At 43.2% G+C, this 26,199-nt stretch overlaps 1 pseudogene; it reads right to left on the reverse strand.

The window, feature by feature from the left end:
• Positions 1 to 13,442: 13,442 nt before the first annotated feature.
• Positions 13,443 to 26,199, reverse strand: part of LOC115507727 — a 73,440-nt pseudogene continuing 60,683 nt past the window's right edge.

Consider the following 26,199-nt stretch of genomic DNA (forward strand, 5'->3'; position numbering starts at 1 on the left):
ATTACAGGTATCTAAAAAACTTTAATGAATGATACATGTTAAGTGGTATTTCCAGCGAACAGTAGCCTACGGTGAATATTTGCAAACCAGAAATATGAAAATTATTGCATATTTCTTGAACATTATTTGAATATTCTGATTGTTCAACCAAGTTAAGAGCACTCCCCAAGATCACATATTTTACTCACAATTTAAGGACTTATTTTGCTTCTAAAACGTGTTATTCTAATGTACAAATCCACACACTCCTGTTTTTGTTCCCGGAAATGTTGACCTTAAACTTTCACTCCATGAGTAAGCTTTGGCTCATGCTTTTGCTCTTGCTTTTGACTTAACATCAGTAGATTCCTTGGATATCATAAAGTCTCTGGATTGAAAGTTAACTTTTAATTCTTACAGGAGAATTATAATACCCCCATTTTCCCAATGGGTTTATCTTAGAATGTGGAATTCAGAAAAACACATAGGTGTCCTAGGGAAATTCTGGGGAAGAAACTCCACAGGGAAACAGTAATAACAGTGGTTCTCAAAGTGTGTTCCCCGGACCAGCATCATCAGTATCACCTGGAAATTTGTTAGAAACGCAAATGATCAAGTTCTACCTCAGATGCACTGAACCAGAAAGCTAGGAGTAGGACCCGGCAGTCTGTTTTCGCAAGCCCTCTGGTGATTCTGATCTAAAGTTTGAGGAGTAGTGTTGTATAAATATCCTGGCTCTCTCACCTCTAAGGAGAAATGACCAGAGGAACGTGTTGTACACTTACTCCCAGAGCTTCCCTCACCAACTGAGACCTAGTTGCCTCTAGTGCTAACTGGCTTGATAACATACCTTTTATTGACTGCCTTCTCTTTCCTTTTACTTCTCTACAGATACTTCCTTGGGTCACCTCCCAAATAAACTACTTGTACCAGAGTCCTTGTCTCAGGGGAAACCCAAACAAAGACACTTTCCACAAGCCCCAAAAGGCAGGTGAAGAAACAAGAACAAAAAGTTCTGGTGTTGGACAACCCTGGCTCAGATTTCAACGTGCCACCTAAGTGCAGACTTTCTCTGAGCCTGAGTTTCCTCATGTTACCTGAGGATCTTGGAGAGTTGTTAGGAAGACAGATGATAAGAAAGGCCTGGAGACGCTCGGCAAGTGGTAACGATCACAAACAGACATAGTCAAAAGCGAGCTAGGCATAGTTTGAATACTTCCAGGTGTCGGACAGCTCAAAGTTAGGAAATTTCTCTATGGCCTCTCTTGTTGCCTACAATTATAATCATAGTAGGTTAAGCTATATTCAACAGTAACAAAATTCCCCTAAAATCTCAGGGGTCTGTTGCAACAAAGGTTTATCTTTTGCTGCCATCACAGTCTAACAATGGTTGAGAGGGACCATTGGCTCTTGTCAGAGGAAATGAGACTGAGCGGAAGATTACACATCAAGTTTTGTAACCAAGTCCATAAGTAATATGAACTCTTAAGCCTACATCTGATTGGCCAGAGCCCAGTCAGATGGTCTCAGAGAGCTGTACCTAGAAAGTGAGACAGTATTTGGTCAAGAGAAGATTTTCTCTGCCACAGTTCATACACCTACTACGAGAAACTGATGGGTTTTATGTTTTGGCTCACCAAGGTTATTTTTCCTCCCTTGTTTGTATATGTTCTTCCCAAATGTCACATCCACAGGTATGTCTCAATGTCCTTCAATATTGAGAATGTTCTTTGAATCACTATGTGTCTGTCCCTGTAAGCCTAGTGTGTGGTCTCCATTCTTTCCATACTGGAAGTGATAATCTACTCCATTCGGTTCAGTTTTTGTTGACTGATTCTTCAGGTATTGGTGCAGGATGTACAACCAACCACATTTTCTGCCTAGCTGCAGATGTGCTGTTGAATGTCCCGGTTTCTCTCACCCTGGGTCATTTTACCGCTGTTCATCTTAATTGGTCATACTCAAAACTCAAAATCTGATTCCACGTCTATGTATATTTCCAACAGAAATGTGTATACAAAGTCACTAAAGAATATCTTTTAGCATGTTCATAGAAAAATATTTGTAATTAGCAAAACCCAAGAACTATGCAATTGCCCATCAGTAGAATGGATAAATTGTGGAACATTTACATAATGGAATATCATATGGCAACGAGAATAAATGATCTACAAATATGTGCATCGATACGGATGAATCTTACCAACACAGTGTTGGACAAAAGAAGCCAGACAAAAAAGAGAGCCTATTGTGTGATCCCATTCCTACAAAGTTCAAAACATACAAAACTCGTATGGTATGAGAAATCAAAGGATTGCTTTTGGGTTATCACTTGATCGAGGAACAAGGTGGGACCGTCAGATGCTGGAAATGTTATGTTGTCTTCATCTGGGTGCCACTTACATGGAAGTTTATTCAAATTTGTTTTCACCTGTGGGGCACCTGGGTGGCTCAGTCAGTTGAGGGTCTGACTCTTGATTTTGGCTCAGGTCATGATCTCGTGGTTCGTGAGTCTGAGCCCCGCATGGGGCTCCACAATGTCAGTGTAGAGCCTACTTGGGATTCTGTGTCTCTCTGCCCCTCCCCTGCTTGTGCTCACTCTCTCTCTCTCTCTCAAAATAAATAAATAAGCTTAAAATTTTTTTCAGCTGTATGCTTAGGATTTGTGCAGTTTTATGCACGTATGCTATGTTTCTGTAAGTAATTAAAAGCTACCCTGCTTAACCTTTTTCTTCAATAAATCCTCACCATATGTTCCTTAAGTATAAGGATTTAGTTTTACTCATTTTCCTCTCCCAAGCACATAGTAGATGCCTAATTAATTTCCATAAAACTGAACATAAAATTATTCTATTCTGCTTGGGTCAGCCTGTTACAGCTTACTACTGAAAAAAAAATCAATTAGATTCCATTTCATTTAATCCAATATCTGATTGTTGAACTGTTAGATAACCTACAACCTAGCAAGAAATTAGATAATAAAAACAATGTCATCATAATATCACAATAATAACTTAGTCGAGTGCTGGCTTAATGCCAGGCACTGAATTTAATACTTACAAAAACTGTGTTATAAGTTGTATCTTTATTCTCATTTTATAGATGAGGAAACTAAGACACACAAATTCTCAGCCCAAGGCCCTTGACTAAAACAAAGTGGGTCAAATGCCAGAACTCCTTCTTTTAATTATTAACTATATTAGTTTTTTATTGTTATATAATAAATCACTACAAACTCAGTGGCTTAAAACAACATACACTTATTGTAGTTTCCACAGGTCAGGAGTCCAGGCACAGCCTGGCTAGGTCCTCTGTCCGGAGTCTTGAAACGATACAATCAAGGTGTTAACTGGGCTACATTCCTACCCGGAGGCTTGACTGGGGAAGCATCCACTTCCAAGCTCTTACACATTTTTATTTTATTTTTTATTTTTTCACAAGTCATTTTATTTTTTTGTTTGTTTGAGAGAGAGAGAGAGCAGGGGAGGGGGAGAGAGAGAATCTTAAGCAGGCTCCACGCTAGGTGTGGAGTCTGACATAGAGGTCGGTTTCATGCCTGTGAAATCATGACCTGGGATGAAATTAAGAGCCGGACATTTAACCAACTGAGACACCCAGATGCCCCTAAAGTATTTGTATTTTTTTTAATTTTTTTAAGTAGGTTTCACGCCCAGTGTGGAGCCCCATGTGGGGCTTGAACTCACGACCCTGAGATCAAGACTTGAGCCGAGATCAAGAGTCAAATGCTCAACCAACTGAGCTACCCAGGCACACCTAAATTCATTTTCTTGCCATTAAATGACTGAGACCCCTATTTTCTTGCTAGCTGTCAGGTGGGGCCCAGTCTCAGCCCTCGAGGCTGCCCTAACATCCTTGCCACATGGCCACCTCCAGAGGCCCTGTCACAACATGGCAGTTTATGTCTTCAAGGCAAGCAGCAGAACCTCTCTAATCTCGAGACCCTCTTTTAGAAGCCTCACCGATTAGGTTCAGGCCCATCCAAGATCATCCGAATTTTAATTTCAATTAATTCAAAGTTAACTGATTAGGGATCTTTATTTACCTCTGCAAAATCTCTTTACCTTTGCCATATAATGTAAGCTAATCGTGGGAGTGATAGTCCGTCATATTCATAGGTCCTGCCCACACTCAAAAGGTGGGGGATTATATAGGATGTGACACCAGGAGGTGGGAATCTCAGGGACCATTTTAGAATTCTATGTACCATATCTTCCTATTTAAACACAAGCATGTTGGATGTTAGGAAAGATGATGTGGGAATATCCAATACTAATTGATCCTGAAATCACCTTCCATGGGGAGACTTTGGGTGATGGGGCCAGATGGGGCCATTGCCCCCCTGGCCGTGCCATGTCCATTGTGAGGCAGGGGAGACATGGGTGAAAATGCAAAAGAAGTGGGGCATGGCACCTGCCTGTAAGTTCTGCCCATCTTCTTTAACATCTCCCCCATCTCAGGAATCGCACGCCACTCCAGAATCCTGGAAGTATCTTCAGAACCATCTGGGACAGACGCAGGCAGTGTCCTGCTCTATAGCCCTCAGTGCCGCCACTGAATGAGACGGTTTCTGCTGGCTGCCAACTTCCTTCCTCGAGTACTCGCCTCGTGTCTGTCTGAGCACTTTCACAGGAGAGGAGCTCGCTCGGCCACTAGCGCCTAACACAGATGCGCAGGGGACTCACAGCCTCAGGGAAAACCCTCCCGAAGGGGTGCAAGTGAGTAAATGCCCCTTCCTTCTCATCACCTAACTTTGAGGTATGTTCCACACACGTCCTCAGAAGGTACCAGTGGCACTGAGTCTCCCTTTCATCACTTATACTTTCTGGAGCCACCCACCCCCCATAACTGGTAGCACCCAAGCCTTTGTTTGCTTTAGGGGATGGGGAGATCAACAGAGACTCCCTTTCCCTCCCTTATGCCTCATCTTTAGTTAATACCCAAGTTCCCAAGTATTTCTTGCATCCCCAATAGCGTTTCCATAATTTACATCTGCACCATTTATTGCTAGGATGAACGCACTGATCTTCTGATCTCCTTCTCCCTCAGCCGCTTGCAACCAGGCTTCCCTTGGCTGTCAACATGCCCTTTCTAAAATGCAAAACTTATCTTGTCAGCCTCCTTGCTCACAACCTTGAAAGGGCTCTTCTCTAATAATTAGAATCTAAAATTCCTTAGAGCAATATACAAAATGATTCAGTCATTTATTCAATGAGTAGTGATCAAGCGTCTCTTTTGTGCAGGCACTCCGCTAAATGCCAGAGATGAGAGAGGCACACACGATCCTCCCTTCATGGGGTTTAGAGTTGAAGGAGACACACATTTAAGCAACCACCCACGCAGGTGAACACGCAAACACCACAGCAAAGTGGTTTGAAGGAAAAGCACAAGACTGTAGAGTTCCATTGTCCAATATAGTAGCCACTAGCCACATGTGACTATTTAAATTTAAGTCAATTGACATCAGGGGGCGCCTGGGTGGCTCAGTGGGTTAAGCATTGGACTTTGGCTCAGGTCAGGATCTCACGGTTCATGGGCTCAAGCCCCGCGTCGGGCTCTGTGCTGACAGCTCAGAGCCTGGAGCCTGCTTGGGATTCTGTGTCTCCCTCTCTCTCTGCCCCACCCCGACTCATGCACGTGCTCGCTCTCTCTCTCTCTCTCTCTCTCTCTCTTTCTCTCTCAACAGTAAATAAACATTCAAAAAATGTAAATCAATTGACATCAAACATTGAATGCTTCAGTCTCACTGGCTATATTTCAAGTGCTCATTAGTCACATGTGATGTATTGGACGGTGCATATATAGAATTTTCCACTGTCACAGGAAGTCTCATTGGATAGCGCTGCTAAAGGCCTGTCTAAAAGGCAGACTGCATCAAGACTTGGAGGTGGGGAGATCTGCAGGTCGGAGGGGGCCTCTGCAAGGAAAAGCCATTAGAGGTCAGACTAAAAGGATTGTAGGAATTGGCCAGATTTGGGGGGGCGGGGCTGGGCAGGGAAGGAGACAGTGAGAAGCCTGGAGAGTCCACAGAACAGATGGAACCTGATGATTGAGAGAGGAGGTAGAAAGAGATACAAAAACTGGAAAACAAGGTAAAGCCAAGTAGGGAGGGGTCTGTGCAACTCATGCCAAGGATTCTGAAATTTTTCCTTAGAGCAACATGAGGACATTTCCCCAGTTTTAAAGCACAGCCATGTTCCTGGTTTTAAAGGGCCACTTATTCTCTGTGCATTTATGCAGGAATGAGAAAAGACTAGAAAGGTTCTCTTTTAACATATTTTCTTTATGTAATACTATGTTTTTCAAGTATATTTCAAAGAAATATTAAATGTATTCATTTTAACTACATTAAAGGACTTCATTGTGTAAATAAAACACAGTGTACATTTTAAAGCATTCAAAGCAATGCATTATGTTAAGGTTCTACACATGGAAGTAAAAGCATACAATCTTTTATAGGAGTCAAATACCCCATCTTCAGGGAAAAGGAGGAGGTTAAAAGGATAGGAGAGAGGGAAGGGGATTTAATTCTTTTTTTAAGCCTATTTAGAGAGAGAGTGAGAGAGCACAACCAGGGGCAGGGCAGGGAGAGAGGGAGAGAATTCCAAGCAGGGTCCGCACTGTCAGCACAGAGCCCGATGCGGGGCTCAAACCCATGAACCATGAGATCGCGGTTAATGATCTGAGTCGAAACCAAGAGTCAGATGCCCAACTGACTGAGCCGCCCAGGTGCCCCTAAAGAGATTTAATTCTATTTTTACTGTTTTCTTTCTTTTAAAAGAGATCCAAATCAACAAAAGGAAAAATACTTATCTCTGTAAAAAAAAAATATTTTTCGCTGTAAAGGAGTGATCATATTTTTCTGATTTATCTACATAAATGTACATTTTCTCTATAGTGAATACTAAAATACCTTCTGTTGAGAGTTCTCATTATTAGTTTCTAAGTCCTAGAAGCAACCTGTAGAAAAAGGTTCTCAAATATTTAAATCAGCCATTTAAAACAGACTTTGTGGGGGCGCCTGGGTGGCGCAGTCGGTTAAGCGTCCGACTTCAGCCAGGTCACGATCTCGCGGTCCGGGAGTTCGAGCCCCGCGTCAGGCTCTGGGCTGATGGCTCAGAGCCTGGAGCCTGTTTCCGATTCTGTGTCTCCCTCTCTCTCTGCCCCTCCCCCGTTCATGCTCTGTCTCTCTCTGTCCCAAAAATAAATAAACGTTGAAAAAAAATTTTTTTTAAATAAATAAATAAAACAGACTTTGTGGGGGGTGGGGGGTGGAGGGGGATTTGAATATTGGCTCTGCCAGGTTTGCTGCATGATTTATGATGAATTACTTCACTATTGTGATGGTCAATGTCTTTGTCTATAAAATGAACAGGACAAGAGTACCCTTCTCATATCGTTTTCATTATGAGAACTGCATCAGTAAAAAAATATCTACTGTTCCTATATACAAGAGATATTTCTAGATGGGCTGTCAACTGCAATAATAGAAGCATTACTTTCTTAAGCTTAAAAATGATCAGGTTTTGGCCATTTAATATTTAAATGTCAAAAGAAGTTGTGGTTTGTATATACAATGGAATACTACATGGCAATGAGAAAGAATGAAACATGGCCCTTTGTAGCAATGTGGATGGAACTGGAGAGTGTTAGGCTAAGTGAAATAAGTTCTACAGAGAAAGACGGATACCATATGTTTTCACTCTTATGTGGATCCTGAGAAACTTAACAAAAGGGAGGTTAGAGAGGGAGGGAGCCAAACCATAAGAGACTCTTAAAAACTGAGGGTTGATGGGGGGTGGGAGGGAGGGGAAAGTGGGTGATGGGCATTGAGGAGGGCACCTGTTGGGATGAGCTAGGTGTTGTATGGAAACCAATTTGACAATCAATCAATCAATGTCAAACTATTGACATTTCCTAGCTAAAGTATTCTAACCCCCAAGGAAGCAATGAGCCTCATTCTGAAACGTTTGGAAAATAGGAAAAATCCCTCATAACAACAGCAATTCTACGGCTAAGAGCAAAGCTGCCGACTGATTTTGCTGATAAGAAGTAGTTGAAAAAATGGTGGTTAAGGTTGCTTTTTCCGAGTGATGCTGGAAGGTTCCTCAGCCCGTGCTCTGTAGCATCAGCAGTCCTGTGTCATGGGTGTTAAAGGACTCACACAATAGGAATTGTACTTTTGAATGTAGTGCTTGGATTGCCTGAGGTAAGAGCTGGCAATGGCTGTGAACCCTAAGCTATTATTAACAGGCCAACTTAGATATGAACCTCTCCATTTCGTTCCCTCACACAGTGATTTTCACAAAAGCCAGAACATTATGGTTATTTTTGCCTATTTATTTCACTTAGCTTGGAATGATCTTTGGTTCTCCAATTGGCCTATGAAGAAAACAATACCTAGGCGTGGTGTTTTGATTTTTAAAGGCTCACAGACAATCTTATGGGATACGTTACTATCGTAAGATGAATGAGCACATTTTAAAATAAGTTATTTCCTTTTCAAGCACTCCAATTAATCTTCTATTATCATTCTATGGCTTCCTACTTGTTAACATTTTTACAGATACAAACTTGCTCTGTCTTCTCCTAAAAAACACTGGGAAGATTTTTTTTTTAATGAAACCCCTTCATCCCTACCAGAGAGGGCCCCAACTCTACCACACTCGGGGTTCTCAGAGCTGTCATAGCAAGCCTCTTCCCAGCCACGCTTTCCTCCCCACCCCAGTGACTCTCCAGGCACGCGTGTGGGTGTCTTAGGCTGTGGACCCCAGTAAGCTGGCCCTGAGACACGCACTACATTAGGGAAGCAATCCCTGGACAGATGAGACAGGAAAGGGGACGAAGCCGACGTGGTCACTGGGTACATGACTGCTATGGGCACAGCGGTGTCACTCCAGCTTGAGACTGCTGGAGAAGATCTAGAACATGTCTGAGAACTGTCCCACCTGAGGGGCAAGGAAGCTGGTGTGTTCATTTTATGAGTCAACAGCTGAGGGTGTTCTTAGAGGCTCCACTGCTTGGCACACATGGCTGGCCCAGTGCACGAACAAATCTGCTTCCAGAGCCCGAAAAAGTCCTCAGCCTGCTAGAGAATTTAGTATCTGAGGAGCATGCCTTTGGGGGGTATATTAGTCTCCTCTTGTCACAAACTTAGTAGCTTAAAATAACACAGATTTAGCATCTTATAATTTTGAAGATCAGAAGGCTAAAATCTGTTGGCAGGGCTTCAGTCTTCCGGGAAACTCCAGGGAAGAATCCATTTCTTTGCCTTTTCCCGCTTCTAGAAGCCACCTGGGTTCCTTGGCTTGTGGCCTCTTCTTCCGCCTTCAAAACCAACAGCATAACGTCTTCAGCCTCTGTTTCCGTCACCGTGTCTCCTGCCCTGCTTCCGACCCTCCCTACTCTCTCCAGTTCTCTCTCCCAGGTTCCGGGAATCAGGACATGGACACTTGAGGACCCGTTGTTCTATACCTACCGCAGGTGATACAAGAATATTGAATGCCCAGGGGATATGTGGGGCACTGACAGTGTTTCTTCTCAGACAGAGTTAAGACTCCGCAAGATAAACGTCCTTCATCAGTCTTTGAATACTTTATGGAAAGAAAAAGTAGGTGCTGCACAAGAACTGTTACTTTCATTTGACTGACATCCTTTGTGGCAGAACCCAATACACATCATATCAAGGGGGACATCTAGTTGTTATTTTGGCACTAGAGTTAACGTGTTTGGAGGCCCGGGATCACAGAGGAAAGCAGAACGCCTGAATTTCAATTTCCCGTCAGATTCATGAGGGAACAGAAAGCCTCAAGACGATCACCTCTTAGTTTAGGGGCCCATCTAATTTTAAGAAGTTTCATCAAACGCTAAAAATGCGTTTTCCTGGGGAACGCTGCTGCTCTGTTTATGACAACCAAAACAGCGAGTGTCCACACAGGTGTTGGGAAATATAGGCAGATGAAAATCAAAGGAAGGACTCTGCCTGCCTTGATGAGCTTTTGCCAGAGGAACCAGGAGCTACGAAACCAAGAAAGCTTAACAGTTGCCAAAAAGAATGAGGATGAACAGAGGAGAAAGGGGGAAAGCCCTGGAAGAGTCACCAACAAAAAGGGACAGGTGTTTCTTGCTATTCCTTCTTCTTCTCTAAGTGGAGCTTTGAGAGCACTCTTCGCATCCTTATTTATTTTTTTGTTCCAAAAGAATTCATCGAGCCATTTATTTCCGGAAGAATTTCCTCAGTACTTCCGAGAAATGCAAGTCTTATACCAGAGACAGAAGTTAAGAGGCGAGCAAGAAGTGGGCTCTGTCTTCAAGTTCACCAGTCCACGTTAAATAGATAGAGGCAGCCAAACAATGTCAGCACGCGGCGATACTTCCCCTCTGTAGAACATTGAATTCTTTGTCCCCGGGTCTTCGCTCAGCTAAGGGGACATTAGATACCCACTTCCTCACCAGATCTTCTTGACGGACAGTGACTTCTCTGCCCCCACCCCCCGGCCGAGTTTGGGTTTCACTGTGCAACTTGCTTTGGACAATAGGATGTGAGCGGACATGCTACAACCAGAGGCTTGACGTATGTTTGCTCTATCAAGCCGTCTTTTTCAGTCTGGTGCCCTGTCATGAGAAGTACATGCCCCACATAGATACTGCTCCTTCATCTTGGGTCCCTGAATGAGACGGGTTGGGTTCGTCACATGCCCTGGGTAACCGCTAGTCCACAGAAGATGAGAGGCATGCCAGACAGAACTGGATTCAACCTGGAGCCTCGAACCTGAAGTCTGGAACCTAGATCTCAGAACCGGGAGCCCAGACACCAGCGAAGCCCAGTCCAGATGCACCCAAACCACAGACCTGTGAGCACTAGAATGATTACTACTTAAAGCCACTGAGTTTGGGGGTGGTTTGTTAGTAAGCATTATCATGGCAATATCTGACTGATACACTGTAACAGAAGTTGGAGACAAAGGATCCCAGAAGGTGGAGGAAGGAAAACTAATGCTCAATAATGACAGAGTCAAAGAAGGAGCTGAGAAACAAAACAGAAGGCCTCCACAGAAAAACAGAACAGGGAAGAAGTAACCATCCCATGGTAACGCCCTCCCTTCTGTAATTAATAGAGGGCCAAATGAGGAAGTCTTCCAAGTGCCAGGTCATTCTGGGCTCGGCTAACGTGAAAGGCAAGACATGGTCATGACTTCGGCCCCTTGGGACCTCTCAGTGTGACCTCCTCCCTCCCACCTGTGCTCCGGCCTTTTATAGAAACGGCCTTTTATAGAAATGAATTGGAAAGAATCACAGTCTACAAAGCTACACTTAAATTTGAAGAAAAAAAAAATCACCCTAAATGAGAAAAACAGTTTGCTCTAGCAATGCGAGTCCCACAGTTAGTCACAGAGAGGGGATCATATATTTTTGCCGCAACGAAAGACTCTCAGTCTCTCTGGACCCGCTAGCTTCATTTCAAAATGTGAAAACTAAGACGGCAACCACTAACATAAAGTGTTATAGTCCTAGGACCGGATATAATTTAAAAAAAAAAAATTGGAAATCTTTTCCAACGGCTCCTCAAAACAGTATATGGGGACCTATCAGCCTTTTATAGGTTTTCTGTTGATCAGACTTGTAAGTTTCAGTGAGACAACTATATAAACATTCCTCTCAGGTAATACTTCTGAAATACTCGCCTTCATCAAACCCACATCGCAGATACATTAAAAACTAAGCCGAGATGTCCACGCTAAGGTCTGCCTACGGACTCGCAGATGGGAGATACACGCATATTAACGTACATCCACGTGCTAGGGTCCCTGAGACATTTTCCTGCCCTAAGAGTGGCGTCCTTTTAAGCTGAAATTATAGTTTGTGGGTCTGACTCCTCTGGATTGCCAGCTTTCATCACGTGGTAAGGTAGAGATTAAGAAAGTCGCCCCTATGCACGCCAAGAGCGCGCACACACACACACACACACACACACACCGCGCACACACTCGTGGAGCTGTCAGCCCTCAGGATTTGTTGTTGTCGCGATTTCCCCTGTCCTCCGTGCCTTCCAAGCCCTGCACCAGGGGTCTGCATGCTTCCCCAGGTAATCACTCTCCAAAAGAGCTGTCAAGGCTTGCCCTTTCTCAGCAAGCCTTCTGGCTCAGGTTCGGGAAGCCACACAGCACATGGGAGTGGGGAAAAGGTCATTTTGGAAAGGGTTTTCACCAACTATGCCACACCGTTCACCTAAGAGTCACGTTGTCTCATGGGGGTGGATTACACAACCCCATCTCGGTTCTTTCTATTCCTTCTTCCCACAACCTCTCTGTAGCCGTGAGATCCGCACGATGATCTGGCATCTGACCACAAACTGTATCAACGGGCAGCCAAAACAGAAGCAGAACTGACTCGACCCGACGTTGGCTACCTTTTGACTGAAACTCTGGGAGGAAGGGTTTTGGTTGTGGTTTCTGCCTTTCAAGAAAAATACAACTTGGAAACGGAAAGCTGTTCTCAGCGGTGAAGGCAGCCCCAGGAAAGTTCAGGAGACTACCCACACCTGTTTTTGACAATTCAGCGTAAAGGGTGACCCTCTTCTGCCCTTTCTCACTTGGGTTCTTTGCTTCTCAATAAAAGTGTTTTCTATTATGAGAGGTAAGACCAGAGCCCCTGGGCTCTGAAAATGGTTTGTGTGGCTTCAGGCAGTTGTCTTTGCAAATATGACACCGTATTCTTGCCCTGGAGTCCACAGAGACCCTTGTCCATGTTGGGAAATAGGACCCAGTGGTGTAGGGAGCACGTTGGCACAGAGTCTCGGAGGCCGTAGGACCAGTCCGAGATCAGCCGGTGAAGGGGGGAGGGGTTGGGCCTCCGGTAACATTCTCCCCTCTGAGCACCATCTCCCTTCCCTCCAAGAGCCATTCCCGCTCTGGAAAGCCAGAACCCCACAGCAACCTTCCCCCGCCACCCCCCTCCTCTGCTCTCAGGGATTTCTCTTCCGTTGGTGTGTGTGTGTGTGTGTGTGTGTGTGTGTGTGTGTTACCCAGTTCTATAAAAGTTGCCCTTAATTGAAATGCGCCAGGGTCTTCCTCTCTCCCTCCCCTCTTATTCCGCATTTTCTGCTCATCCCGTAGCACTTCAGTCCTCACTCCAAACAACCCTGGGAGTGGCAAGGCGTGTGGAGCCGCAGATCCTGGGCCTCCATCTGCATCTCATTGCGCCACCTAGTGGCCCCGTGGTCACTGGCAACCCACCCTGGGAACTGTACCTTTTCAGTTGAAATCTTGGGGATCCCCAAGCTGGCCTGAGAGGACTCTTTGAGGAGAAAGTGAATACGAGTGGTATTGTTTTGTAAACTGTTGATTATTGACGTCAAGCTACGATAACCAGTCAATCTCCTTTCTCTGCCAGCTTGGGCTGGAATTTTCTCTTGCTTGAAAACGTAAGCACCTCAAACCCAGCTTCTAAGTGACGTGCTGTGCCTCAACTTCAACCATTTCCACCCGCCCTTCTCCTCTCCTGCCATCCAGGGCGAAGCTCAGACCAAGATCAGGGATCAGAGCAAAGTCTGTAAGGGGCAAAGACAAGCCAGCAAACTAACACTGGGAACTGGGAAGAACCTCCTGGTGGCAGTGAATTTACCAGTAAATCCAAAGAAAAGGCAAACTTGAAAGATTTGAGGCTTCAGGATCCAGAAGACGAGACTGCTGACCGAAACAATGGAATGGGAAAGATGGTCTCCAAAAGAGGCCTGGGGTAGGTCTCACATCAGCCTCAGAGACCTCGTTTTCTTAAGGACACCAGACTGGAAACTTATTCAGACTCAGCTATCGATGTTCTGTGAAAGCAAGGAAATAAATGAATTTTTATTGAGGAAGAAGCACAATTCTGTCATTTTGTTCTGAATATGTTTTCTACCCTGAGACTCCTTACCCATCAGGGAAATAGATTCTTGTACTTTGAACAGCTGGCTGAGAGTGTGATGGAAAATTTATATAAAGCTGGAGCTCTGAGGAGACCTTGGGGATAAAGCTACATCCCCAAGGCTGTAGTTTTATCAATTTTTATCTCTTGTCTGGTGGTTATGGATGCAACTAGCCATGAATACAAAAAGGCTTCTGTTTGGAGGCGCTTCTGGCCACTCGACCTCAAGTTCAAAGGAGCATATGCTCCTGAAAATCTCTCCACACTTTGCGGGCGGTGGTGCTTGCTGGTTCGACACACGAACGTTTTGACCAAGCGAACAGGATTGTTCTTAAGGACACCAGCACCATCCATGGGCAGTGTGGTCCCCGTCTTGGTCCTTCCAGGGAAAAGCAGCTATAAGTATTTTTAAATAACCTATGAACTTCCCCGGAGGCGGGGCTGGCCGTCAATAAACAATAGTTTGCTTTCTGGGACATGCTAATTAAGAGGGGTGTTTGGATCAGGGGATCATATCGAGTCACTTGCAAGTGAACGGAATAGTCTTTCTTGAAGAGAAGCAGACGTGATTTTGGGCAAAATTACTAGTATCGTCTATCAGGACAGAAAGCCCATTTTCCTCTTCTCTAACCAAGATACCTTGTTTAGAGTTCTAGCCCCGCGTCGGGCTCTGTGCGGACAGCTCGGAGCCTGGAGCCTGCTTCGGATTCTGTCTCCCTCTCTCTCTGCCCCTCCCCTGCTTGCACTCTGTCTCTCTTTCTCTCTCTCTCTCTCTCAAAAATAAATAAACATTAAAAACAAAGAAACATGTCAGCTGATGGACTCTAAATGTCTCAGAAACATTGATTTATTGACCCTTAAACCTCCATATCGTATGCTCACCTTAATTGGGGGCAATTTTAAATTATTTATCTTCAGTGTATACATACATAAATGGAGAGAAAGGATAGTTAATACGGAGATCAACTGGAAGAGAACAAAACCACCTTGTATTTTGCAGATAATTTCTCTTAAGGCTGATATGTTTGGTCTAAGTTATAGCAAAATCAAGTAGATATGAGAAGTGTCACTATCCCATTAACCTGCTCATCTCCTTTACATAGTAAAGTGTGCCCTTGGGCCAACCAAGCATTTATCCAATAGATGATATGTTCCTGGCACTGGAGAGGGGAAAAAAAAAAAAACCAACACTTGATATCCTCAAGAAATGAACAGCCAAGCAGATAGCCTTAACTGTGCCTCATCCATAAAGTGGGGATACTACAACCTGCTTTAAAGGTGCCATATGAACAAATCTGGAGACTATAGATGCTGGAGAGGATGTGGAGAAACGGGAACCCTCTTGCACTGTTGGTGGGAATGCAAATTGGTGCAGCCGCTCTGGAAAGCAGTGTGGAGGTTCCTCAGAAAATTAAAAATAGACCTACCCTATGACCCAGCAATAGCACTGCTAGGAATTTATCCAAGGGATACAGGAGTACTGATGCATAGGGGCACTTGTACCCCAATGTTCATAGCAGCACTCTCAACAATAGCCAAATTATGGAAAGAGCCGAAATGTCCATCAACTGATGAATGGATAAAGAAATTGTGGTTTATATACACAATGGAATACTACGTGGCAATGAGAAAAAATGAAATATGGCCTTTTGTAGCAACGTGGATGGAACTGGAGAGCGTAATGCTAAGTGAAATAAGCCATACAGAGAAAGATAGATACCACATGGTTTCACTCTTATGTGGATCCTGAGAAACTTAACAGGAACCCATGGGGGAGGGGAAGGAAAAAAAAAAAAAGAGGTTAGAGTGGGAGAGAGCCAAAGCATAAGAGACTGTTAAAAACTGAGAACAAACTGAGGGTTGATGGGGGGTGGGAGGGAGGGGAGGGTGGGTGATGGGTATTGAGGAGGGCACCTTTTGGGATGAGCACTGGGTGTTGTATGGAAACCAATTTGTCAATAAATTTCATATATATATATAAAAAAAGGTGCCATATGAAGATAAAATTAAAATTAAAATTAAAAATTAAGTTAAAATCAAAATTACATTAATATGACATACAAACTTCCAATATAGAATGAGTAAGTTACAGAGATGAAAAGCTTGTTAAGTATATAATTGTCCAATCACTATGCTGTATACCTGAAGCTAATGTATATATATCAACTCTGCTTCAATTAAAAATTAAAAAGAAACATGAAATGTAACTAAACGAAATAGCATGAATAAATAAAATCACATGAAATATAAAACTAACGTGAAATCTTGTCAATTCTTTAGCTTAACAAGCTTAACACTTAACAGGGTCGGGTATCCTCATTCCTGCCTGTGGGCGAGGTTTGAAGAAACTTGGCTGGTGTTCCGGAATGGAGTACAGATGGCAAGGTTAGGAGTTTACTCTCTGCGAAGAGAATCTCCACTTGGCTTGTTCCTGTGAAGTCGTGATGACTGTATTAGGAGAGTCAGTGGGTTAACATTCACACTGAAAAAATTTCCAGCTAGGTGTGAAGGATTAAATGGAAAATGAACTGACAAACAGACCCCAAAGGAACTGGAAGGGGAGTAGAAGGAAACACAGGTGTATATTTTCATATTCTTTGGGAGGGGAAAACGTTTCTACATCTGACCAATTCCCAGAGGAAATATTTGAAGAAGAATAAACTGGCATTTATAAAAATGCTATACATTCACATATCCAAAAATTATTAATGCTAAAGTGCAAATGAAAAATTAGGAAAAAATATTTGTGATACATAGAAGGGACAAAGCTTTTCAAGCCAAAAAGATTTTGTAGCCAACTCAAGAGAAAAAGCATTAAGGAGGTGCACAGACAATTCACAAATGAAGAAAACTCAAAGCCCAAACACATTTGAAAAGATGGCTAAGTCACTAACAATAAACTTGAAATAACAATAAAGAAGCAGAAAGCTATGTGTCAAAAGGTCTGGCAGAACTTTAAAAGGTGGATAATGCCCCCCGGAGGAGGAGGGGCAAGGGGGCCCACACAGCCTCACATACTCTTGGAAGAAACGTAAATTCAGACAACCTTTACTAGTTTAAGCCAGCGGCATAATCTAGGACTAAGAAATTACCCATCTAGGTATTTGTCCAGAAGTACTACTTGGAATAATGCACAAAGGTAGAAACTATTGACTATTCACTGCTACTGTAGTCGATACAATTGGGAACGCTCCCAACGGCCACCAGTAGAGAACGTGTTAAATGAATTGTGGTACATCTATTTCAGGACTTCTCAACCTCAGCGCTGTTGACATCTGAGCCAGATTGTTCTTGGTTGTAGGAGCTGTTCTGTGCTCAGGATGCTGAGCAGCGCCCCGGCCTTCACCCCTTTGATGCCCCCGGCACCTTGTGCCCAATTGTGACAGGCAAAACTTTCTCCACTCACTGCCAGCTGTCACCTGGGGAGCAAAATCAATTCCCCATTTCAGGAATCATCGATGTAAGTGACTATGACGTAGTCTTTAAAAGCAATGGATCAGAGCCACGCACACTGACATGGGAGGATGAGCATCGTATGTCGTTAAATTAGATAAGCAATTGCTGAATATGACGTGCTATGTAATCTGATTTTCGTAAATAAAGATAATGTTGCATAATTATCTCTGCATACCACTAATATGTTCCTAGGGAAAAAAGGTGGACGAGTCCTGGTAAACTGATGGTCGACAATGATGATCCTGCACCTCTAAACCTAGACATGGAAGAATGTCTGTGTTTAGTAATATGAACCAGTCACTTGACCTCTCTGAGTCTCAGGATCTCTCCTCTATACAGTGTCATTCAGAAGATAAAGGATTCACGAGGAAGACATTCAGAAACTGCCAGGGAGCACTTGTGGCAAGCACAGAGTTGTCACATCACTACGCTGCACAACTGAAACCAGGAACATTTGTCTGTCAACTGTACTTCGATTTCTTTAAATGACAGTCATCTTAGCGAAAATATTCTGTCACTGAAAGGGATCTAACTTTGGCTTGGAGGCCATTGTTTTTAAGCTTTTGCAAAACAGATTCATAATGATTTCTAGAAGAGTCTGTTTGAGGGTGAAATTCCTATTTCAGAACCGATCAGCAGACACTCAGCTCACCCCTCTCCGCTGCCTTTTCCATCAATCCCTGCCCTTCCCTGCTGCTGTATTTACTTGGTATTTCTCTTTGCTGCAATTCATTTTTGCGCTGACCTTTTTTTGTTAAACAAAGAAAACATGACCTTGGAACTTTGGACAGACAAGCCATTTAAAACATGAAGGTCTCTAGGTTTTGTTTTTGTTTTTATTTTTGCGTGTTTTATCTGCATTGATATCTATCTTACGGACCGTAAAGAAAAATAATTTTCTTGGCTTTTGTCGTTTAAAAATAGGCAATGATGATTATACATCTCAGAATTCAACATGTTTAAAGCTCAGAGAATGAGGGAAGTTGGGCAGCAAATACAAACTGTCCTCGCTGATCTATCTCTAAATGAAAACGGAGAGGGTGACCAGGTTAGCCGTCTAATTCTCTGCACCTTCAGTGGCAAATAAAGGAATCTATTTGATTGAGAGGTTTCCTTAACAGGAGTCCCCATCTGTGATAGAAAGAACAAAATTAACTGTTATGCTTCATTTGTTTTCATTATCCACAAAACAGCATGTCTCAGAGCAAACAGATTTTGCTCTTTTCCTCTTAATGCAGCTATGGCAAGTGTCAGAGAGGAGAGAAAAATCTACTTTCTCTCGCAGGCCAGAGAGCCTATACGAAATAAGGTAGGGAGTGCATCAGATTGAGGATTTTAACACAAATTAGATCATATGATAGTATTTAAAGGAGAAATTGTTCAGCAGACATCACCCGATGTCGCACATGGACGAAGCCTTCCTGGAAATGATGAGAGATGAAGTTATTGGATGAAGGGAGATTAGACAAAAACTCCACATTATGTTCAAACCAGGAGAGCTATATTCTGCTGAATTACATGCTCTTTGTATAAGTAATTGGGGATTAATTTCAGAGTGCCTTCCTTCAGTAAGTTCTGCCATTGAATCCCCGAAGCAATTCTGAATCATTCAAAAGTGAGTTATAAAACAACTAGCACAGAGCAGATTTTTACCAAGAGTGGCTGCCTTGAAAAAAAATCAGCGCACAGGGTCTCATTGGGTACCATGGCTGAAAGGCTACCTGGATCGTGACAGACTCCAACCCTTTACTTCCTTTCCGGGTCCGCCCCCAGTCACGTGTTCTCTGCTCCCGCTCCCCGGGGGCCTCTGCAGCATGGAACTTTCCTGTGAAGTCTCCTCATCTGCCTGGTGGACTTCAGGGTTTACGCCTCCACGCTATCAGTCCAACTGTATTATTAAATTTTTCAGATACTCCTCAAGATGTCTGATCTGATGATGGTACCCGAGTCTCTTTCCGGAGCTGCTATGAGTTTATCATAATTCTAAAAATTCTTCGGGCACATCAACGGAATTTCTGAGTGCAGAACGCAGTGGAGTTTGCTCTCCTGGTACAGAAGCAACACGTTAGTATTTGGCGTAGTGCTGTCTTACGTAGAACGGACCAAGTCCATTGTTCTTTCTGACTCCTACAGAATTACGGGAAACATGCCCCATATACATTTAAATATTTAGTATCTCCTCCTTGTCCATTTATTTCTTATCCGTTTTTGTTTTCTCCTATATGAAAATTTCAAGATCTGCGATCATACTTTAATTCTGAAGTTCTTTTTGCTAGGAAGAGATGTCACCTCTTTAGATGAACAAATAATGCACACACCTCTAATGGTATTTTTCTGTTAATATTTAGCAAAGCATTAAATTGAGTCTCTGTGTGATAAACTTACGGAATTGATGAGCTCTGATGCTGGGGCCACATAACAGGCTTACGCCTCTATAAGACATGACCCTGTGCGGAGGGTTTCGTATTAATTTCTGAAGTGCTTGGATTAATTATATTTAATTAAGGAGCCCTTAACAAACACGAAGTGTTCACTTTTATGGAGGGATTTAATGGGAACTTAATGGATTTATTCTATTATTTTGTTCATTTAAAAATATTCTTTAATTAGATATTACTATTAATGGACCTATTATGCACATTCCAAGGAGTCTCTCCAATTATTCAGAATTTAATCATTAAAATTTATCAAATCAGATGGAGAAAGCATAGATGAAAACAGTTAAATATTTAGATAAGTACCCCTCGATTTGAGACATGTAACAAATGAACAGCTGAGATCTAATAAGGAGGGGAGTTCTTCAATATATTTGAAAAACTGATCATTCGTCCAAATTTTTCTTTTTTTACATACAAGAGTTTAATTATTCAGTCATTTATTAAACATATTATTTGTCTACTGTTGATAATGTGTGAGCTACAGTGATTCAAAAAACAGAAGAATTTCAGAATCAAATGAAAGCAGAAACAGACAAACCGGTAACTACATTAGAACAGGCAAAAACGGTGTGCCAAGGAGCAAAGAAGGGAAACTCACTTGACTTTAGTGCAAAGGGAGAAGAAGACGCTAGAGACAAGGTGACATTTGAGTTGAGTCTTAAAAGTTGACTGAACACTAACCAGCACACGAGAGGGGAGGGACACTGTAGGCAAAGAAAATACTGAAATGCGGAACAGTGTGGGTTTCAGGAGGTCACGGTGCACAAGGGGATACTGTGAAAGCCTGAGCTGATGCGGTAGCCATGAGGATAAAGAGAAGAGGATGAATTAGAGAACTATTTCAGAGCTCGACATGCCTTGGGTAACTGATATATGCAGAATGGGTTGACAGAGAGGCCTAAGGCATTCACCAGATTTCGGAGTCAGGTGACCGTAGGTATGGCAGTGCCTTCCACACATGCAGGGAACACAGGAGTAAGAGTGCATTTGTGGAGGGGACAGTGTCAGGAACTGTGATGAGTGCCATCTTGGAAAGGCTTTGTAGAGAAGCCTATAAGAAATCCAGATGGGCCAAGCAGCCAGATATTTGACATGTATCTTCCGGAGTGAAGACACACAGTGGCGATTGTTATTATTTTCCCTCAGGAGATCTTCTGATTATAGCATGAAACCAAGTTGTCGGGAGAGGTCCGAATTTATTTTTGTCGGAGAAAAAAAAACCAATGGCTGTTTTTAAAATTAGTGCCTGCTATCATCACCTGCCACAAAACTGAAACTTGATCACCTGCACACACCCCTAAATTAGGGACCCCTGGGACATGGGGTAAGGAACGCGAAAGAGGTCAACAGGGGACCAGAAAACCGGGGGGTTAAAAAGTAAATGATATACACAAATGTTCACAGAAGCAATATTCATAATAGCCAAAAAGTGGAAACAATCCAAATATCCATCAACTGCTGAACGCAGTATATCCATTCAATGTAATAGGAGTCAGCAATAAAAAGGAATAAAGTCCCGATACATGCTACAGTATGGATGAACCTTGAAGACATGCTAAGTGAAGGAAGCCAGTTAAAAAAGAACACATATTATATGATTCCATGCATAGGATGTGTGTATAACAGGCAAGTCTCTAGAGACAGAAAATAGATTAGTGGTTGCCTAGGGCTGGTGGGGGTAGAGGGTGGTGGAGAGAAATGGAGGGCAATTGCTAAAGGTATGATGTTGCTTTGGGGAGTGATAAAATGTTCTAAAATTGACTGTAGTGATGGTTGTACAACTCTGTGAATGTATGAGTGTATTAAAAGCCACTGAATTCTAAACACATTAAATGGGTGAATTGTATAGTATGTGAATTATATTTCATTAAAGTTGCTACAACAAAAGAATTTCATGGTCTTATTTAACAAATGAATATTTTAGTAACTAGGTGTTGAGAGCCTACAAAAAAGCAAATACTGTCCACATGATGAATTATTAAGTGAGCAAAACAAGTTGCAGAGTAATACATATCTTAGGGACCCATTTTATAAAAATAAGCACCAAGGAAAGCCCTGTTATGTGCATTTAGGTTTGTGTAGCATGTATAAATTACAGAAGGACAAACATATTGCTTTCAACAAAAGAATAGGAAAGGCAGGGAGAAAGTGGATAATTAGCTTTTTAAAATACATGACTGGACACAAGAAACAACAGGTGTTGGTGAGGATGCGGAGAAAGGGGAACTTTCTTGCACCGTTGGTGGGAATGCAAACTGGTGCAGCCACTCTGGAGAACAGTATGGAGGTTCCTCAAAAAGTGAAAAATAGATCTACCCTAAAATCCAGCAAGTGCACTATTAGCCTTTTACCCAAAGGATACAAAGATACAGATCCAAAGGGGTACACGCACCCCAATGTTTACAGCAGCACTATCAACAATAGCCAAACTATGGAGAGAGTCCCAATGTCCATTGACTGATGAGTGGATAAAGAAGATGTGGTGTGTGTGTGTGTGTGTGTGTGTGTGTGTGTGTGTGTCGGAATATTACTCACCCATCAAAAAGAATGAAATCTTGCCATTTGCAATGATGTGGATAGAGCTAGAATGTATTATTCTAAGCGAAACACGTCAATCAGAAAAGACAACTACAAGATGATTTCACTCACGTGTGGAATTTAAGAAACAAAACAGATGAACATATGGCAAGGAGGGGGGAGAGAAAAGAGGGACACAAACCACAAGAGACTCTTGATGATAGAGAACAAACCATGGGTTGATGGAGGGAGGTGGGTAGGAGATGCGTGACGGGCATTAAGGAGGAAGCTTGGGATGAGCACCGGGTGTTGTATGTAAGAGATGAATCACTGAATTCTACTCCTGAAACCGATATTGCACCGGATGTTAACTAAAATTTAAATTTTTAAAATGAGGAAAAAGAAAAAAAAGAAAACATGACCGGATATTTTTCTATTCTTAAGATGAACAGGTTATACTTTTTTATTTCCAAAAATTAATACAAAAATTATAAACAACAAAATAAATGTGGCACCAGGCCTCGAGCCTCCTTACAAGGGTAATAACTCTCTCCTGCTTGTGTGCTTCACTGAGTGCCCGCTCTGACCCTCCGCCCAAGAGAAGTCAACTCAGCCCCACACAACGCACCCCCTACCTTGTATCCACGTGTCAAGACCCATTTGGGCCTAAAGATGGGGAGTGAGAAAGAACATGCACCTATTCTGCATCTGGAACGTTATATCCATCCTCTAGTTTATAACCCCGTAACAAATCTAGGAAGAAGGTATTCTTATCTCCACTAAACATACAGACATACTGAGACTCAGGAAGGTCAAGTGATTGACCCAAGGTCACATTTCTATGGAATCAGAGGGCCTATCTGCCTGGATCTCTCCAAAATCTCTACTAGCTTTGTGTGTCAAGAAGCTTTGAGTCCATGATGATATTCAGAGTCAAGGGGGCAAAACTAAGTCTCAAGAAAAGAAACTGGATCAATTTATGTGGGGTAGTAGTGTCCTTTAACAGTAAAATGGGGTCCTGGCTAGAATCAAGGAAAAAGAACCTTGGTAGAAACTCAGTCCTTCAGGCGGGGCCAACACGAGGGAATACAGAGTGGAAAGATCAAAGACCCAGAGGAACAAGCCCCCATCTGTGAAATAACCTGGAGCCATGGGGATCTTGGGAAACAGGATCTTAAAGGGGCTATAACTTTAGGGATCTCTTTGAGTACTTCAGACTTTTCCCTGAGGATACTGAGGTCTAGTCCCGGTTTGCTGCCGAAGCAACTTCCGTGAAAGAGATGCACAAGTTTCATGGTCATGGCTATTATCAGTAAAGTGGTTTAATCCCATGCCTTACCAGATGGAGGTGAATATCAGTGTGGAGGAGGTATTGAGGTCGTAGCTAATCCAGGCTCAGATACATACCATGTCTGAGGGCCACTGGCCCTCCAAACAACAGTACGTTAGAGCCAGCTTACGTTGGCTTGCCGAGAGCTGATTGCGCACATATCCTCCCAACTCCAGGTTCACTGATGTCACGTTGGTCATTCGTAATCATCCATGGTGGGAGCATTTATCCCATGGATTTATGGGATAAATCCATTATGCCAATGGATTTATCCCATTGGCAAATGCTCCAAATCAGGGCATTTTCCCCTAAAGAGCCAGTTGTTAAACATTTAGAGCTGCCTTTAGGTATTAAGACAGATGGGAAATGGTAAGGGAACCTATGAGGAAGTTTTGAGCATCTGGAAGTGGACAGGAGAGAGATCAAAAGGCAGTGAGGATGCTGTTATATCCATTCCACACATTGACCTGAACGAGGGGGGTTGACCAAATCGAGGGGCTCTTCACAGCAGGAACGCTGGAAATAAGCAGCACCATTCAGGTATCTAAGTTGTGACCAGGGCAGGGGGGGAGTATTTTGTCAAGTATTTGCCTTGTAGATGGCTTTGGGAGTGCAATGAGGACTGAAAGAAACTCTATCTCGGGGAATACTTCTGCGAGAGAGTACTGGTAATAATGTCAGTGCCTGGCCGCAGTTCTTAAAAGCTGTAATCAAAGACCAGGATGGGCTGATGCACGAGACTATATGAGCTACTTTTGTGGACTCTCGGAAATAAACAAAGTTGGGGCCCCAGGGTGGGTCAGTCGGTTAAGCGTCCAACTCTTGATTTCGGCTCAGGTCATGATCTCACAGTTCCTAAGATCGAGCCCCGGCTTGGGCTCTGCGCTGACAGCCTGGAGCCTGCTTGAGATTCTCTCTTTCCCTCTCTCTCTGCCTCTCCCCCATGCATTCATGCTCGTGCATGCTCGCTCACTCTCTCTCTCTCAAAACAAAGAAACTTAAAAAGAGTGGTTTTTTTTTTTAATAAACAAAGTTGACTTTGAGGGAAAGGCTGAACATCGTGGTAGCAGGTAGAGACTACAATCCGGCGATATTTGGGCACACTGATGATGCTACCTCATTTGTACCTCTGTTTTGTGAAGCATAGGGGAGTTTGGGTCGTGGTTATTTTATCTGCCCCATCAGATCTGGTTCGCGTTTGTCTGTGTGACAGGCAGGCTTCTGAGATGGCTCAGTCGAACGGCCCTTGAGGGACTGAATCCTGAAAATCACCACGTGAGTGATCTTTCCCCACTGCTGAGTCTATGAGACCTTAGCCTTGGTCCATACCTTGACCGCAGTGTTGTAAGACTCTCAGAGTCGGAAGAGGTAGCCGTCTAAGCTATGCGTGAATTCGTGGCCCACATCACCTTTGAGATAATAAATGTGTGTTGTTTTTAAGCTGCCAAGTTTTGGGGGAGTGTGTTTTGCAGTGGTAGTTAGCTAATACGGGCTGGGAGGCCATAGACGTTCGTGCGTTCAGTTTCAGGTTGTCACTAACACTCAATCACAAATCCTGCGGCAGAAAACGCTGAAAAGGATAGTTAAGAGATGGCAGGCTATTAACCAAAATAATACCCCATGGTGTAAAGAGCCACAGTGACAAGCAGATAGGCTTTGGAAAGTCAGACCAGGCCTGACAGATTCGACCGGTAAAGAAACATGAATGCTTTGTACACTCAATTTATTACATAGACACCGAAAGGAAGAATGGTCAAGATGTCAGCTCCCCAAGGTCCTTACTTAGGGAAACACTGAAATAAAAGAAGCTAGGTCACTGTAGCATTGACGACAGGACATTTTCATGCGTGTGGACAAGAGATGTCTGCGTTACTATCGGTTATCCGCAAGTTAGAGCTGTAAAAATAGCTCCTGTAGAGTCAGAAAGCAAATAAAGGCAGAAAGGCATGTCCATCAACGCCGAAACACAGAGGTTCCTCACATCACTGTTCCAAGCGCTGTGAGCATATTAACTCATTTACGATTCACAATAACGATTTAAGGGTGGTAATATTATTAACAGCGTTTTGTAAAGAAGAAATCTAAGGCACCCAGAGGTTAAACTGAATCATTCAAAGTCATCCAAAGTGAATGGCAGAGCCAGGTTTGAACTGGGCCCGTGCTCATGCCCTTTGGACTCTCTGCAGTAAGCCGCTTAGTCAGCTTGGTTGGACAAAGGTCCTGAGGAAGGAACTATTGAAAAAGGGAAGTTTCTGACTTTTATGGTCAGGAGCTGTCAAGAACTGAGAAAGCATAAAGTTCGGATGATCAGGTTGTACTTTACGTTCAAGAAGCTGCTATGCCTGTTGCCCTCTATGAAGGAAAAACGAAGCTAAGAGCAAAACAAAGCGAAGCTTCTGGGCGGGGCCGTGTTTTCTTCCTTCTTCGGACAGGAAAACCAAGGCACCAAAGCTTATGGTGTTCCTGAGATGCTGGCAACTCGGGGGCAGCCCAACCAACTACGAGAAGAACCTTCTTTGTGTGGCAGCCACGTTTCTTCTTAGGACAATCAGGGGG

This window comes from Lynx canadensis, chromosome X (assembly GCF_007474595.2).
Source record: "Lynx canadensis isolate LIC74 chromosome X, mLynCan4.pri.v2, whole genome shotgun sequence".
Taxonomy (NCBI): domain Eukaryota; kingdom Metazoa; phylum Chordata; class Mammalia; order Carnivora; family Felidae; genus Lynx; species Lynx canadensis.